Source organism: Sceloporus occidentalis, unplaced genomic scaffold (assembly GCF_023333645.1).
Source record: "Sceloporus occidentalis isolate IW3139 unplaced genomic scaffold, rSceOcc1.0.p SCAF_149, whole genome shotgun sequence".
NCBI lineage: Eukaryota > Metazoa > Chordata > Lepidosauria > Squamata > Phrynosomatidae > Sceloporus > Sceloporus occidentalis.
The window spans coordinates 10,215-24,416 of NW_028317129.1; positions in this window are offsets into that span (position 1 = coordinate 10,215).

Below are 14,202 nucleotides of genomic sequence, written 5' to 3' on the forward strand. Positions count from 1 at the left end.
ACTTCCGCCGGGGCTTCTATGACGGAGCACTGGAAGGTCATGTCATAGAAGGTCATGTGCTCCGTCATAGAAGCCCTAGCGGAAGTGCCGGGTAGCAGCGTTGTCCACGCTCATCACGCAGACGTCCACCGGCTCCCCGAGAGGAGGATCCAGGTCCCCTGCAGCGCTGTTGGGGATCCTCCTCTCTGGCAGCTGGTGAACGTCTGCGCGATGCACACAGGCAGGTTGTTTAATGGACAAAAGATGATACAGAGTGGGCTGTTTGGGGACAAATATGGCTCATGTTGGGCTGTTTGGGGACAAATATGGCTCACGTTGGGCTGTTTGGGGACAAAGCTCAGCACAACTAAAATGTTCATAACTGCATCTGAAAGCAACATCAGCACTGCATGGAATGGAATGAGTTTTCAATGGCTGATCAGCTGCACACATGCCAAAGATCAGTATTCGCAATGCCAAGCATTATTAGGAGTGATGGAAAACACACCACACTGTACTCTGCAATGCAGACACGTTCTATGGAGTAATGAATCACGCTTCACTCTCTGGAAGTCTAAAAGCCAAAAATGACCAAAGCTATGGCACAGTCTCTGCTACTCTGCATGATTCCCAGAAAGGGAATAGTTTAGGTGTTAAAATACTAACACTAATAACCAATGCCCAAATATGAGGGTCCAACTGCGGTGAGTCTCTCCTGCAAAAATGGCAGAGCTTTGCATAATGCATAGTCAAAGCGACCAGAAATCTAGAAAGTCTCACTGCCTGAAATATGCCTTATGTAGAGCAAGACCAGCCCTTCTTGCAAGAGAAATGTTCACCCCGCCATCAAACTGAAACATTAGTTTTTAAATATCTAAATCAGACTATATCTGACTCAGGTCTTGCTATGGCCTAACGAAAATCAATGCATTTATCTACATATATAATAAATCTTTCTCTCACTCTTTTCTCCCCTCACTGATGAACCTCTTCATAATATTATTATAATTTAACATTGTTTATATTATCAGCGTTTTAAACCGGATCAGTCAGATATGAATGTTATGGAGTAAGTGAAACGTTGAAGTTAAAGCTAACATTGTTCCCTAAATTTTTTACGAAACTGGAACACAAATTTGTTTACATTATAAATATGTGTACAAAAGTACTTTGTGAGTTCCATAGTTAGATTTTTTTCACCATAGAAACATGAAATAAGGTTGTTTTAGCATATGATACATACTTTCTTGAATAGTAAGCTCATAGCCTTCTGTCCACATTGCAGTGCTACATTTTATCTAGCAGAAAGTTTATATTTGTCCCATGCTCATGAAATACAGCTCCAAGCTCCAACTGAGCTACTTAATGAGACACAGCAGCTCATTAGGGATATAAAAACCTCATACATGTGGGGTTATTTTTTTATTTTTTTTTATTTTTTTTAGAGGACTCCCGGAAGAGTAGGTATTGCAAAGTTTAGCAAAATTAATATTTTGTTTGGGAAAAATCACTGGGACTTTCTCAAAAACGAAACTCTTGAAAATTCAGTGTACCTTTCTGTGAATTTATACTAACCCAGACACTATACTTTACAAAGCTAAAATTATATTTTCTGATTCAATAATTTAGGATAATCTGTAAATAATATGTGATTATTTGAATCACCTACTGCCCCTAATTCTAATCCAGAGTATGTTTAAAATTATATATATATATATATATATATATATATATATATATATATATATGTATAGATAGATATAGATATAGAGCAGCCTGTAAATATTAAATATATATATATATATATATATATATACAGAATTGTGTACAATTTGAGTGATCTTTGTTTACTTAAAACATCAAATGAGGTGAATAAGAAGACACTGCCATTAATTTTAACTTTCATTTATTTAAAACTAAATGAATAAAGGTTATCCATAAATATACATTTTACTGAATATACAGTATCATCTGGTTAACATATTTGAGATACTCACTCGTGGTCCGGGTTGGTGGTCTATTAGCTGCCTCATAATTGCACTCATCCCTTTAATATGTTCAGCTATATCAAAGGCTGTCTTTTATAGCCCATCATGTTTTAGCCCCATTGGGCCAACTTGTCAGATATTTTAATACACTTACTTTTAAACTAATTGGCCCTTTTTCGGAAAGTAGTTCCATGGGCCTGGAGGTGCCTACTAAGTAATGGGGTGATTATTAGAGAAATGCACAGGCCTAACAGAAACGTACAAGGTTCATAATTTATACAATACCCAACTACAAGACCACCAGCGCAGCAATGACCAACCTTGTTAAAGGAATTTGCCTGCAGCAGGGATTTTGAGGCCTAAAACGAACGCATACTGATTGTTATATTTTTTGTTTAAAGAGTATAGCTCACTGTTGCGTTGGTTTTATTTTACCAAAAACTGTTTGTTTACATAGTGTGTGTGTTTAAGTTAAAAGACACAAATATATTAAGGACTTATATATCTGCCTTGGGCTCTTACATTATAGTTTACTGTGCTAAACTCATTAACTAAGCATAGGACAAATAAAAAAGGGTTGTAAGCCATTATAAGTTTCACTTAAAAGATCCAGATGCATTTTACGAAACATAAGCCGCCGTGTGGATACCTTTTGTGACTGTAATAACTGTGTAGATGTGTGAATTGCGGGTGATAATACTTAAAACAAAAAAACACAAAAAAAAAAAATACAAAAAAAAAAACAAAAAAAAATTATAATATATATATATATATATATATATATATATATATATATATATATATATATATATATATATATATATATATAAAAGCCCAGAAAAAAAGACTCAAATTTTGACGTAAATGTGATTTTTATTTCCAAATGCAAATAGTGAAATCTACATTTGGGCAGTTGTGAGTTCCAACAATTGTTTGACATTGTTGCAAATGGTGTTGATTGTGGTTTATAAAGCGCAATCACCAGGCAAATGCCAAGTGGGTCGGTATTGGAGGCCAGTCCAAAAATAAAATTCAAAAAATGACAGATATAAAAACAGTGGGCTCCGTGATTTGAATGTTTTTTTGAGGACTAACCCCCTAATATTTGTGATACGCATGTCTAACCTAAAATGTATTTTAATGAAATCTTTATACAGAGACTATATTATTTTGTACATATGTATACTATCCAATCCAAGCCGTCGGTTTCAATGGCAAATGATGCATAAAATAAATGAAATAACAGTAAATTTTGTCTCCTTAGCAAATAATAGTACTAAACTAAAACTTTTATAAAAATCTTAATCACAGCATTTGGAAGTTAAGAATGAATCCCCATATAATATATAAAATACATACATACGTATGACAATATAACATGAGTAAGTGTGAACACTGATTCATGATCCATAAAATATGAATCAAACTCTGAATATATTCTCTTCTCTTTTTATTTTTCGACATTCATTTAAGCTCTTTTGAACTTTAGGTAAGCAATCCATTAACTGTTACACTAACAAGTGTTAATGTAGTTCCTGTCTTTCCTCTAAAGGCTCATAAAACCTCAGGGCTTTCAGGATTTACACGTGCTCATAAATCTCAGATCCAGGTGTTTCTAAACCACTTTCCATAATCAAAAATGACACCGCACTTACCCAAATCTTGTAGAATTTCTTTAGAGTGCGTAGCTTGTTTGCACAGTCCAGACCTCTGTAGAATGATTGTCAGGAGTAAAAAGCAAACATTCTGACATATTTTCTTTTAGGATGGGTGCCTAATGAACCATGAGTGGCTTAAACATACAGCTGTGAGAAAGCATGAAAAACCGTAAGAGGGGACATTATACCACTTCCAGAACTTATTCTGTATTGCCTGAAATATTAGGGAAAGCAATGTAACAATGATTCTTTTTATCTTGAAACTGAAAATTGCGTTCATTTATGTCAATTTTGATAATTTGCTCCATTATGCTTTATGTTCAGTTTTCTTTTTTTTTTTTTTTTTTTACTTTACAAAAAGAGTAAAAGTACTAGTGTGAAGTCTCAAATATTCCTCTAGTTTAAACAAAACTACTCACTTCAACTAAAGTAGAACTCTGTAAATCTGCCAAGTACAAAAAGAATGAATTCAACTCAATTATGTTTCCATATTCCATTAGAATTCAAACAGTTTTGAAAATGTCCACTCATTATCTTGACAGATGGCACCAATTAGGGAAATAACTCGATTTAGATGAGGTACCCACAATGTTTCCATTTTTTATCCCAATGAGAGAAGAATGCAGTGATATGGTTCATCTCCTGCTAATTAGGGTTAAAATTAAGTTAAATGTGTATGGTAAGATTCTCATTAACCATCCACTCAAGCTGGCATGTGGTCACTGTCTGGAGATAGCAGTATGGATAGGTTTATTTTATCATTAGGTACAAGACTAATGAACTGGCATACGTTTATTCCTAATATACAATGAATAATATTTCCTATGAGACAGCAGGCAAATAATAAAGGTAAAAAAATAAAAAGGAATACAAAAATGGTATATATAGTTGAAAAATGCATGCAAAAGGACAAACATTATGGAAAGTGAAGGTTTTTGCAACAGAACGTACTGAAAGTGTAGTTGGTGAATTAAACTCACATAGCAGCATGAACACATATATATATATATATATATATATATTGATGTGTAATTTATGTGGGTTTATTTCCTTAGGTTTGAATACTAAGACTACAGATTGTTAGGTGCTCAAGTGATACAGGAACCAATATATATATACCAATGTATAATCTATTTTTGGGGGGGTGATTGTTTCAGCGGCAGGGACATCTCCTTCCTACACTAGAGATCAGGCTGGAGATCATCGCTGGCTTTCGGCCAGTACGCCGTTAAATAAGTTATTACTCCCGACACCCACCGGAAGGTCATTGGAGAAAATGGAAATGAAAAACTGAACAATACAGTAAGCTTAGTGATGTCATCGTAAAATCACTGACATAAATAAGATGCATGAGTGATCCCTCCATATAGCGCTAACAGCACACAAAAAATGGGAAAAAAGCCCTGACATCCCATTGCTCCGGCACTACATTTAAAAGGTATAACCCCTTCCCAGGGCCGGCCCGACAATGGAGCCAAGTGGGGCAACCGCTCCAGGCGGCACTTTTGAAGGGCACTTTGCCGCCCCAAGCCCTTTTTTAAAAAAAAAAAAAAAAAAAGCGAAAGAGAGAAAGGGGCGCCGAGTGGTTTTCGCTTACCAAGCTGTCAGTACCCGCTCGGCGCCCCTCTCTCTCTCCTCTGCGGCGAGTCTCCCTGTTCGGTCTCGGTGCCGGCTTGTAATGCTGAGTGCCGGAAGATTTCCGGCGCTCAGCATTACAAGCCGAGACCGAACAAGGAGATTCGCCGCAGGACTGCTGAAAGGTAAGTACAAGGGGGGGGGACGGAGGGAGAGGAAGGGTAGATAATGGGGGGGCGGCAGGGACGGAGGGAGAGGAAGGGTAGATAAGGGGGGGGGGGCGGCGTTTTAAAATTCGCCCCAGGCGGCATTTTGCCTTGGGCCGGCCCTGCCCCTTCCCATTCACTACCACTAAACCCCTTAAGCCAGAAGTATTAAAAATACTACTCTATAGGGGTATATCGCCCTCTAGAAAAATAGGTTATATTGCCAAACATAAATTGGGTCATTGCTCATGAGTGGCACTTACTGTACAGAAGACATTTAATAAAAATTGGATAATAAACATTTGATTTTTCTTCTATTTTAATATAGATTTTTTATGATATGATAATTATGGTTTTATGCATTTCTATCATAGAGAAGGCTCTATTACAAAATGATGTATAATGTTTGCAGGTTTCATCAAATATGGAAAAGGGGAACAATGGTTTAACAAAAATGACAAAAAAAACCCACCTCCAGTCCTTATGGTATGAAGGGGTTAATTCAGGACTGATAAGAGCACACATAGTCATGGCTGTTTGAATGATCCTTACTGGATGTATAATACGTGAATTGCATTGCATATACGTTTCTATTTAATGTTTTATTAAAAGGCTTAAACAGCATACCTTATGTGCTGGCCAAAGCCCATGTAAGTTCTTCAGGGGACATGGCAAGTTTCAGCTGCTTTTTTTAATATGAAATAGACAGCAGGACTCCATAGTTGTTCTGTTTTATTGGTTTTAAGGGTTTTACAAACAATGAGTATTTATTACTATGCAAAAGTATCACCTGACATTTTTAAAGTCCTACATTACACGTAATCCACTTAATTTAAACACATTTATTCTTAAAGAAATATAAAACCTAAGCGGGCCAATATGGATTTTTTTTAAATTATTTTGTAAGCGAGGTTAATTAAAATCTAATGTCGTTGAAGCTAAAAATAATGGTGAATTTAATGAATTTATTGAAATTTAATATCATTAAGAAAATTATTTTATTCATATTAAAAATGTGTGAAGGTATATGACCTCTTCTGCATATAGTGAAATGTAGCTCAATTATGGTTGATAAAAATGATGGTCCCTGACCAGACACCTTTTTGACCCTGTGTCACCCATCCAACATACAGCAATTGCATATGTAAGATACACTAGATTCTAATTAAAGAAATGCGTATTTATCTAAAACACTTTCATGGATGTAATTTCACACTCTTTTTCTTTTAACAATATAGCTAAACAATTATATGACTTTTTCTACCCTCAAATTTCCTTGAAACGCCCAAAAAAATTCTGCATATTATCAGTGCAAGTATATTTGCAGAAGTGTTCTATAGAACTGGATTAAATGGAGACAAGCTGCATTTTAATGGCCTTTGGTTACAGTAAAAGAATCAGGCACTCGCTATCAAAAAAGGCATTTACAGAAAAGTGTATAAAGAAAAAAAATACAATCAGGAATCGAGTAACTCAGCTTAATATACATCTGGAACAAGCACCAAAAGTGAATGGAATATCAACATGCTTAGTGTATGGTGTGTAATCTTTCAATTCTGATAATATTTCTATATTTAAGTAGGTATTGTGACGGAAGCCTCCATCACTGGGGCCACTGGAGAAGCCTGACTGCCAGCCTCCTCCCTATTGACTATGGGCCCTGGGTTTGTAGAGACTTCTGTGGCTACCCCCAGCAGTATCATCTCATCACTGGCTGAGGGGATTATCTCCGGCAGACAGCCAGGATCTGCCACCAGGGAGTGACCACCATTCTTTGATGTTTAATGTTGTATAAATCAGTCTCCCCCCCCCCCCACACCTATTGTATTGTTAATCCCGTTACTGCCCCTGTTGTCTCTGAGAGGCAGATTAAGGGGGCGGTTTGTGTCCCAATATCTTGTTTTATGTTAATGTGTGTTTTGCTGGATATATCCAGTCCTGTGTGTCCAAAATAAATCAGTCTTCGTTTGGTTTTACCCTACACTGAGTCTCGGCTAGTGACTGGGGAACCGGGGAAAGTGTGTTGTCCCAGGCTAAGGGAGCACGAGACAGCGGAGGTAGTCAGTCGGACTAGCCAGCTCCGTGACAGGTATATTCCATTCAAATTACAATTTTACTTATACACTGTGCAAATGTTATAGGCAGATGCTCTGTAAAGTAAGAATGCTCCAAACAATACATATTCATTTTTATTATTTAACAAAATGACTACTCCATGATAAGACTGAACACATCGTACACAAGGTAGTTGTGTGAGGGTCAAACGAATAGGATTAGTGGAACGGAGAACCAAAGACCCAGAGAGGGTCCATTCGGTCTGAGGTGTGCCATGACCGACGTACCAGGTAGGCCTATAGAGGGCAAAAAGAAGAAGACAAAGTTAGTCGTATCATAACATGACAATATGAATGACCAAGCTTATTAAGCGAGTGACGTGAAGGCATTACGCATTCCCGAGATTGGTTGTGAGATATAAAGAAGGAAACACGAGGAGTTCCATCTGCCTAGCTTTTAATCACCTGGGCTGGAACTTATTCTTAGACGCTGCCCCGATTACGCGAGTGGGTTAAGGCCAATCCTGGTACGTAATAACCCAACATATCTGATAAACATGACTGACGACAACAGCTCCCTGGGGAAGGGCAAAAGAAGACTGGCTTTCGGTTTCCCAGTCAAAAACCAACAACAAGGCTCCCAGGACTGCAACTAGGCACCAAACTGAGTCAGTAAGAAAAAACGTAATTCGTGTACGTGGCCGGACCGATTCGTTTTTGTACGACCGAGGGACAGAACGAAATGATCAGCAACAGAACACAAGTCCGAAACTTCAGAGATGTCGAAGAATAAAGCGTAATGGCCAGTACCTTCGGTCGCATGAACCAACGAAGGCTGACTTACCGTCCCAGTAAAATAAGGACTGCAACTGGGCACCCGGGGACATTGGTAGGAAGAAACAGTGTACTCGGACCGGATTAATTCGTTTCGTATGACCGAGTGACAGCTCGTAATGATCAGAAGAACCGAAGCTGAATTAAGTACCATAGCCAGCTCACCAAGCTGCCTGTATCCGAAAAAATTACATGGAAGCTTAAGCACTATACATGTACCAGGACTAAACAGGATGTCCATTAACATTAGCAAAGCTCTTACTCGCCATCCATTGGTGAATTACCGGGGGACTTCACTGGCTTGACCTTGCAGACCTCTAATACGTTATATCCGGGTGAGAAGAAACCAGAGAGGTTCTTTAGAACTACAATATTGATCTTCTGTTAGGAAAAGCTTCATCGCTAAGTGAAAAGGCTTAACCGTGCTCACCGTGAACTAATAGCGGATACGGTCAGATTGTCAGCTCTGAGGGACAGTTTGCATATAATCGTCAATGTGTGAATATGAGTGGATGATGACAGCCGCTGAGCGAGACCAGAAGGCTCACACTGGATCCTTTCTCTAAACGTCCCACTCACTGGAGCTAGAGCCTGAGAAGCAGACACGTAACGGACTCATGGACATGGAGCCTGAGAAGCCGACACGTAACGGACTCACGGACGCGGAGAAGCCGACACGTAACGGACTCACGGACGCGGAGAAGCCGACACGTACCGGACTAACGGACGCGGAGAAGCCGACACGTACCGGACTCACGGACGCGGAGAAGCAGACACGTACCGGACTCACGGACGCGGAGAAGCAGACACGTACCGGACTCACGGACGCGGAGAAGCAGACACGTACCGGACTTACGGACGCGGAGAAGCAGACACGTACCGGACTCACGGACGCGGAGAAGCAGACACGTAACAGACTCACGGACGCGGAGAAGCAGACACGTAACAGACTCACGGACGCGGAGAAGCAGACACGTAACGGACTCACGGACGCGGAGAAGCAGACACGTAACGGACTCACAGACGTGGAGCCTGAGAAGCAGCCATGTAACAGATTCACGGACATGGAGCGACAACCATGATCTTACCCCCCCCCCAATGACTCTTGCCTGAATACCCACAGCGGCGCATTTAAAGGAAAACTCATCAGCCAGAATAAGGGAAACTATGCTAAAGCTCGTATGGGAAATAAGGGGCAGGGAGCTTCTTGAGGTACAGCCATAATACCTGTAAAGGAACCACATGCTAAACCCTAATCTGGAATTACGGGGAGGGATGAAAAACAGCAGCTTCTCTAAAACCGGATTCCACACTTAATAGGAGATAGACATTGCTTGAGAAATAATGCCCCGGGGCACATCGCTTTGGTAGGGCCCAATGGCATCCGTGCAAATATGACGTAGCATGAATAGACTAACATGGCAACCAGTGGTGGCAGGGCCTGCAGGAGAGGAAGGGGGCAGGCCTGCCGGTGCAAGCTGGGCTTCCAAAATTGGCTAATCTCTCGTAAATTAAGGAGACCGATGCCACCCACTAGTGAGGTGAGCATGTCCCTCATTGCGCCCTGTCCACAAAACTAGATTGTGGCGGGCTGGATCTATGAGGAGGAGACGGGACAAGCAAACGGTGGGTAGAAAAATTCCGCTATGCTGGCCGAGGCAGAGAAAGGAATGCATCACCTTGTTAAAACAGCCGTCGATTTAGCAACAGACTGAGCATGGAGGGAATGTGAGGCGGCAAAGTCTGACCCAGGAGCGTGTGAACAGGGAATGGAGGACCTCTCTTCTTGATCGGATAGGAACGACAAGTCTATGCAACGGAACCTGGACATATACCCCGGACCTAAATCTGAACTAACTGAATATCTAACCGAGCTCCGCGCTGGAGCGGGATGAAACGTAGAGGGAGGCCTAATTAACTAACAGTGAGGCACGAAAACTAGCTCGTGGGACGTAACCTCCAAGCGAGGAGGGGAGATTGCCTCGGGGTGGGGCGGGGGGGGCCAACTGCCTAGTTCAAGGAGGCCGTCTATCTAAGCGGGGACGTAACGAGGTCGAGAATATTGCCTCCTATCTGACTCACTAAACCTGACACTCTACGGTTAGCAACCCCCTGGAACATCTGTTTCTTCCAATTATTGGAAGAGGGGCCCGGTTGTAATGACTGGAACCGACCTGCCGGTAATCTAATTATAGGAATGGGAAACCAGACTGTGAGATAAAACAGAGTACCTCAATAATAACGTGAGCTGTAATCGTGTAAAGCAACGTGAAGAAAAAATTTTGAGCGGGACGGTTGATACGTGGAACCGCCTCCCAGCAGAAGACAACCATGAATACTTGAATTAGCAACAAGAGGCAAATAGCAGTACGTAAGGTGGCAGTCCGCTCAGGGCCAAGCTGTAATCGTGTACAGTAACGTGAAGAAAAATCAGAGCGGGGCGCTTGATACGTGGAACCGCCTCCCAGCAGAAGCGGTAGAGGCCAACAATGAGCATCTGAATTAGCAACAAAAGGCAATAACCGTACCTGACTAGACGACTAGTTAAGAAGACGTGTAACAGAAAGTACTTGAAGACCAAACGCAACAAATATACATAAACAGACCACGTGACATGGGCACTAGTCCTAAATAACAAGCACCAATAATGAATAAAAGAGGGGGGCCAGCGAGAGTTCGGGGGGCCAGCCCTACTACCAGAAATACACAACAAATGTAACCTGCACATACAAGAACCAGCACAGAGAATACATAAGAACAAAACCAGTATCCCATGGCCAAGCTGGATAGTGTAGAGTAACGTGAAGAAAATTCGAGGAGGACCGGTTGATACATGGAGCAGCCTGCCAGCAGAAGCGGCCGAGGGCAACAGACAGTTCCTCAATTAGCAATAACAGTGACAGAGGAAATAACAGTACATGAGGTGGTTGTCCCGTCTGTAACTGCTTTGGAGGCGACCAAAGAAACAAATATATATATATATATATATATATATATATATACACACACACATACAAATCATGTGACCAGCCTAAATAACTCGCACTAATAGTGAACAAAGGGTTAATGAAAAAAGTGGTTAACTGGCAACCCTTATCTGACTCTAGCAACAGAAATTCCTCAAGCAGGGCCAGTTGATACATGGAACAGTCTCGCAACAGAGTAAAATAGTGAATATAGCTTGTATGCGGATTGTTATCCACAAATGGTGTGTTCATGAATTAACTGGAGTTAAGTATAATTTGAAAAGTACTCTAACAACCAATGTAAATGACCAGCTGTAACATACAACGAGTAACTCCAAGAACGATATAGCGAGCGACTGAAAATACGCTTGGAAAAGGAAATGAACCTCCATAAAAGCGCAGACATAGTAACATGAGCTGAACAGTATAAAAGCATGAAGGAAAGAGAGCGTGCGTAATGATGTGTAGTGCAGGACTAGAGGTATCAACAGGTATCGGTAGTAAAAGGGTTAACAGGCTTAGTAACGATTGAGTATGAGAAGTGCACCTGAGTGGCCATGCATACATATAAACAAGGCGAATCAAGAGAAGTACCCAGCATAGCTCCACTGAACTGCTACCTTAACACAGGTGTTGTAATTAGGTACAGTTAGTAAAATAAACATATAGAGATTACGAAGAAAGTGAAAACAGGCTTGGGAAGGTTTATGTTTGATTAACAGCACCTGTGCAGCGCCCTGCATACACAAAGCAGTCTGTAAACAACAAAACCCCACGTAGACCCCGTAAATGAGTTAATAAACGACCAAGCAAGCAACGAGAAAATAAGTATAACCAGAAGAGGGGTTCCCCCTCTCGAATAACCCCAAAAAAACCTGATTTGCAGGAGTCGTTTGGCTCCTGAAACGCAGACATGCCACACTGCCAATACTAGCCGAAAACTGCAATGTTCCTTCCTGAAGTTCCGTGACATCACTTCCTGTATAGATCAGCCAACGTTAGGAGCTGTAACGTAGCTGTGGAAGGGAGAGGCGTTGGTTAAATAACCATAGCCCCTCCCACAACTACAGGCTAATATACATCAGCCTTCACATTTATACTGCATTAGCCAGGCCTCTCCCGGGCAGACATTTTAAGGCAGACTAAAATGGCTTTCTAGATGATCTGTCCAAACTCTTTTGAGGAAGCATAAAGAAACATGCAATGTTGAGGCCCATAGATGCTGTAGTGAGCCAAGAAAACCTTGGGCAGCAACGAAAGACACATCATGCTCCCTTCGTAATCAGAAAACATCCAGCTGTGACATTGGCAGAAAACTGGGATCCTGGTACACCCACCTATTGAGAAGTCTGGTCAGAAGTGGTCTTCATGGAAGAGTAGCAGCCAAAAAGCCATAACTCCAACGTGGAAGGAAACAAGGCCAAGCGACACAACTATTCCCGAAAAACAACAAAAGTCTGTACGAGTGACTCTATTGGTTGCCAGCAGGGGGCTCGTTTGCCATCAACCAATGAAGTACAGGTGTACGTCATTGGTTGATGGCAGAGGTGGCCCCTGGAGGCGACCAATAGAGTTGCTCGCACAAACATTTAAACTCCTGGCACCAAAGCTGCTGCGTAGTCCGTACCGCGTTAACCCCATATTAACCCCTTCTACAAAAAACAAAAAAAAACCTGCAAAAAAAACGAACACGAAGAATGCGCCCAAGTCTACTAGAAACAGTGAAGGAGTTTGCAAAATACCACCACAAACTTTACAAACCTCCAACATAACATGTTCACACACCAACCCACGGGGGAGGAAATCCACACATCTCTTAACCCCTTAAGGACAATGGGCGGTCCCAAAACCCATTGAAAACAATGCATTTTGAGCCCGTACATGTAAGGAGAGGCAAGAAAACAGGATTTCCTATTGAAACCGATAGAACTACTAGAGATTCAAACAGCTGTTAAAATACTTAAGACTGGCAAATCCCATGGACCGGACGGTCTATCCAATGTCTTTCATAAGAAGATACAATTCTAGTTAGAGCCACACCTAAAAAGACTATTCAATTACAGCTTAACACAGGGAACAGTACATAGCGATATCCTAGATGCCCATTCACAATCCAAAAGCCAGGGAAATCGCCAACTAAACGTGAGAACTTTTGCCCGATCTCATTACTAAATTCAGACATCAAATCCAAAATTCCAGAAAATGGGCTGAATCAGCTACTACAGACCATAATCGACCCTGACCACATCCGGTTTAAAACGGGCCGATAGGCCCCAGACAATATGTGGAAATTTATTGACATAAATCTTGAAGGTACAGAGCAGCAAAGCCAAACTACTGTTATAACTAGACGCAGAAAAGGCGTTTGCTTAAACTTGACATACATAAGGAAAAGCCTAAAACAATACAAACTTATTTGGCTAAAACACAAATCCAGATTTGCAAAGACAACAGTATATGCTCCAGTATCTCATGGGAGAAAGCATACTTTACTATCGCAATGCAGCAAGACTGACACAGACCTTACAAACCACATTAGCAAATCATGGATGGAATTAGAGAATTATTTTTTTATGCGGTGTTATAACCAAGACAAACCCAACACCCGCAATTAAAGACACATTTATCGTCTGGGATACATCTCTCGGAATGGCTTAGAGGCCGCATGCCGATCACCACATTGCACTTTTTTATTTTACACCCAACAGAAGCCTAACTCACTAGAGGAATAAAGTGATCAAGCACATAAATGTTCGAGCTCAATATCAACTCCCATCAGGTGATTTATTCTTATACCTCGGAGTTAAGCACATCTTACTAAAACTGTTACAGGCATATTAGAACTCTCCTCTCACCCATTAATACAACATTGTACAAACAAACTCATCTGAAACACACTACCTCAACATGCTATCACTCAGAAAAAGTTGGTATCAGAATTA